A 5,198-nucleotide genomic window follows, 5' to 3' on the forward strand; every position below is an offset into this window, starting at 1 on the left:
CAATGAAAGAAAACGAGAAAACACTGGAAATGAGTAAAATAATAAACTACAGATCATATGGATTTGTTCTGGCATAAAACTGGTCTTTAGATTCTGTTTAAATATTCAGAAATAAAATGATCAATGTGAAAAGAAAACGGATGAAATATAAATGTGTATTATGCCATGTTTGAAGATTTTCAAGTGTTTCCTGAACTGCATATGCAGGTTGTGCTTTAATCTGTTGCTGTGGGCTGTAAATGTTTATGACTCCAGAGATTTTTTCAGGTCAATGTCATTAACCCTCGGGCGTTCCTAATTTTCTATTTATGCCCCTTCTCCTATACTTCATTTGTTTTCATTATGTCTCAGTGTTTTTTGTTGTGCTGAGGAGTTTGGTGTGAGGGGTTGGCAGCAGATGGAGAAGGCAGGTGCAGGTCAAATGCAAGTTCAATTTGTGTATCAATCCAGTTTCTTTAATGTGTGTGTGTGGGGGGTCGGAGGCAGGTGTGTGTGTATGTGTGCGTATGTATTGGAGAGAGTTTGTGTGTGGCTTTGAACTCTTTTTCTGGAGTTCAAATGGTTGTCAGAGCAGTCAGGTTGTTCATTAATACCTGCAGCTGATTATTGATACCTGAGTTTCAGAGAATCTCAGTAAATGTTAACATGAACAGGGTTATTCTGCGGTTCCATGGAAGGAAAATATTTATACTTATTATGTTTAGGTCCATGAAACAAAATGAGGAAAAGTTAGGAAATGAATAAAATAATAAACTATAGCTCACATTGATGGTTTCTGGAATAAAGCTGGTCTTTAGATTTGGTTTAAATATTCATGCAAATCCAGATATAAAGCAATGTTTTAAAAAAAGATTCCTCAGAATAAATTAATATCAGAATGATCAATGTAAAAAGAAAATTGATGAAATATAAATGTGTAGTATGTCATCTATGAAGGTTTTCATGAGTTTCCTGAGCTGCATATGCAGGTTGTGCTTTAATATGTTGCTGTGGGCTGTAAATGTTTATGACTGCAGAGACGTTTTCAGGTCAAGGTCATGAACTAAGAAGCTCTGAGGATAAAACCTGTTTGTTTATCATTCAGGTTTATCATATTTCACTGAAGGTCATGCTGAACGGTTGAATTTTAATGGTGACATATATATGATCTACAGAAAAACAATCTGCAGAACATTTACACTTTTTGTTTTTTCTTACTAAAACTTGTAAAAAGTTAAAAAGGTTCCCATCCAACAGCAGGAAAAGTGTATGTCTGATATTGACAGGTAGGTTTTAAAAACATTGAGACATTTTAATATTGCTAAGATGTGTCTGTTATTACTTATCACATGTTTGCGCAAAGATTTCTGCACATAAACTGCAGAAAATCAGACAAATTCAATCTTTAGAAACTGGGGAATGAAAAATGTTCAAGTGAAATCTGTTAGAGGTATTTTTGTATGAAGCTTATGGCTTCACTCAATACATAACATTTAACTTAAGTCTTTTTTTTTTGGTTCCCAACCTGCATGTAGTTTAAACTTTGCAGCTTTACATAATGAATTAATTGACGCAATTATAATTCAGCATTTGGTGTGATTTAATAATAAATAAGGAGGTGAAAACAGATGCACTGATTTTGACCACAAACAATGAGAGAAAAAAAGAAAGAAAGAAAGACAGAAAGAAAGAAAGAAAGAAAGGAAGGAAGGAAGGAAGATAGAAAGGAAGAAAGAAGAGGTTGCTGTCATCCGTTTTATAACCACTAGGTGTCACTGTTGGATTTTCTGTCAGATGTTTGGAACATTTTTCTAATCTGCAGAATAATGGGACAGGATGTAGATGAAGTCTAATAAAATGTTCTCACAATCTCAGAGAAATTCTGCAATGTTTTAGTAATATCAATCTAATTAAATGAAATATAATTTCATCAATCACAATTAAGTTAAGGATGAACTCATAAAGACTGAATTGATCACATAGTGAACATATTGAATGGAATGAGAGGAAGATATCGTTAAAACAGAATAACAACAATCACTGGGAAATTAATTAGTATAACTTGTATGTTATCTTAAAGAATTAATGCTACACTAATACTAATCGCATTGTAAGACTATGCCTACCTTGAGTTTATTTAAAACCTTCTTTGAATTAGCCTTTTCTTAATTTTTAACTTCTACTCGTTTACTATGTTTAAAATTTACTTTCTCTATTTTTACTCTGCTTGATCTTTTACTAAAATTTTTATTATTATTATTATTATTATTATTATTATTATTATTATTATTATTATTATTTTGTGACTATCTTCTTGCTGAATGTTGTTTTTTACTTTCTTGTACAAGCACTTTGAATAGTCTTTGGCTGAAAGGAGATGAATAAATAAAGTTGTCTGCTTTGCCCAAATGGTTGCAGAACCTCAGTTGCCTCCTTGGCCTTTACCTCGCCTTCAGATGGAAGCACAGGAGAGGAAGCCAGTACATAAAGCAGAGTTGATTTCAAATTTCGAGTCCATAAATTGGGAATTGATGCTGAGTAAGAGGTCAAATTGAAACAGCATGACTTGGAAGATTTGCGACTTTCACTAAGCAAGTCACCGCTTGGTGAATCTGTTCATTCAATTCTTTTTTCCAATGTCAGTTATGAGGTGTCAAGTTTCCTAGATAATGGTTGTACTATATATATCAGTCATTCAATATATATGGTTGCAGGCTTTAAAACTGTTCCTATTGTTTTATCTTAAATATTCAGATATACAACATTTATGCTGCAAAAAACTTTCCAGTTGCAATGAAAGTTAAGAACATTTTAAAGTTTATATTTGCACTGAAAGGTAAAAAATTCTTCCAGACCTTTGCAGCTTCATTGTGAAATATTACACAAAAAATGAACATAAAATGGAGATTTGGTTCAATTATATGTTTAAAAGGCTAATTATACCAATATATCCCATATTTTTTAATTGTTTATAAGACTGTTGAAAAAATGCAGGGTTTTCAATTAGTATTAATGCACTACATTAATGCACTACATGTTGCGTTTTGCAAATCAAACCATAAAATAAATTGTATTGGCACATATAAGCTTGGAAAAAATACAAATTCGGGTTTGAGGCCCAGCTGGTTCATCATATGGATCCATATGCAACTTCCCAAGTTATTAAAATGCATGAATAGCTTCTGAAAGAATGACCCATGACCAGTTTTTAGAAAAATTGTCTAAGTTCATTTACTTATGAGTTTATTTGAAAGGTTATGTTTTTATATTATTATTCTGTGTGTTTGTTTACTTGACTCCTTTCTTTTGTGGTACAATATTAACAGTTTTTTCAGAAGTTTGCTTGGGGGTTGGAAATGTTTATACATGCTTGTGATACCAGCTGCTTTGATCATTGCTGTCTGTGTTAACAGCTACCTGTTATTATTAGGCCCGAGCAGCTAAGCGCTGCGAAGGCCTATTGTATCTGTACTGTTTATTATTATTAGGCCCGAGCAGCTAAGCTGCGAAGGCCTATTGTTTTCCTACTGTTTCTTATTAGGCCCGAGCAGCTAAGCGCTGCGAAGGCCTATTGTTTCTGTACTGTTTCTTATTATTATTATTATTATTATTATTCTGCCCCCTAAAGAGGGGCCTTTTTGGGGGCTTTATCATTTTCAAAAACTCACCAAACTTGGCGGACGCGTAAAGGGAGTTTCAAAATTTTGTATTTTTAAGGTCATTGCAAAAATCCCATAAAAAATGGCTCAATAGCGCCACCTAGAAATTTTCAAAGGACCCTTTGCTATTCACTTACTTTATCCTAGAGACATGAAATTTGGTACACTTGTAGAGCTCCCAAGACGCTCAAAATTTACAATTAATGTCATAGTGCAAGTATCACAGGAAGTCAAGCCATTTTGGATTGAAGGTCAAATTTTCACCCCATTTTGGCCGTTTACAGCCTTCGTATTTGATCGAACTCCTCCTAGGGATTTCGATTGATCGGCTTCAAACTCGGTCAGTCTGTTCATAAGGCATGTCCCATCTAAAGTTATCAAAACGGTGAGTTTTGAGTATGCTGAAGGGGGGTTAGCAGGGGTCAAAGTTCACCTACTCGCCATAAAAAACTAAACTGCTATATCTCCTACACAGAAACTCACAGAGGCACCAAAGTTTCTGTGATTGGTCATCATCGGGTCTCCTACAATACCCTATGGTCGAATGATGACATCACTTAGGACACGCCCATGAGAACAGGAAGTGTCATGTTTTACTGTGAACTTTCACTATCTGACCCCTTTGACCTCATCAACATGAAACTGTGCCCAGACACTGAAGACATTTTGGTGTGTTGAGGATTCCAACCACGACCAGATTCGATGGAGCAAGGTGGGCGGGCGGCGTGGCGAAGTGACCTGTAACGCCATCGCATACGTTTGGCTCTCAATTCCACATTTTTGGGCGCAGCTGCTCCAAACTCACAAGGATGGATCTTCATCCACTCCCCGACAGAATCCATCACAATATTTGTAGGGTGTGGCCTAATTTCTCTATAGCGCCCCCTAGAACACTTTAAATGATCAGCCCCAAGCCATGCTTTAACCTACAATTACGAAACTTGTACACGTGTGTACCTTGTCAGGACTTACAAAAAAAGTCTCTTGGAGCCTGGTCCTAAACCCCACAGGAAGTCAGCCATTTTGGATTAAAGTTTGGATTTTGACCCATTTTTGCCGTTTACAGCCTTCGTATTTGATCGAACTCCTCCTAGGGATTTCGATTTGATCGGCTTCAAAACTCCGTCAGTCTGTTCATAAGGCATGTCCCATCTAAAGTTATCAAAACGGTGAGTTTTTGAGTATGCTGAAGGGGGGTTAGCAGGGTCAAAGTTCACCTACTCCCCATAAAAAATAAACTGCTATATCTCCTATACAGAAACTCACAGAGGCACCAAAGTTACTGTGATGATCATCATCGGCTCTCCTACAATACCCTATGGTCGAATGATGACATCACTTAGGCCACGCCCCCTGATAACAGGAAGTGTAATGTTTTACTGTTTAACGGTCGCTATCTCACCCCTTTGACCTCATCAACATGAAACTGTGCCCAGACACAGAAGACATGTTGGTGTATTGAGGATTCCAACCCCGACCAGCTTCAATGGAGCAGCTGGGCGTGGCGGCGTGGCGAAGTGACCTGTAACGCCATCGCCATACGTTTGGCTCTCAATTCCA

This window comes from Poeciliopsis prolifica, unplaced genomic scaffold, assembly GCF_027474105.1.
Source record: "Poeciliopsis prolifica strain line A6 unplaced genomic scaffold, Auburn_PproV2 SCAFFOLD044, whole genome shotgun sequence".
Lineage (NCBI taxonomy): Eukaryota > Metazoa > Chordata > Actinopteri > Cyprinodontiformes > Poeciliidae > Poeciliopsis > Poeciliopsis prolifica.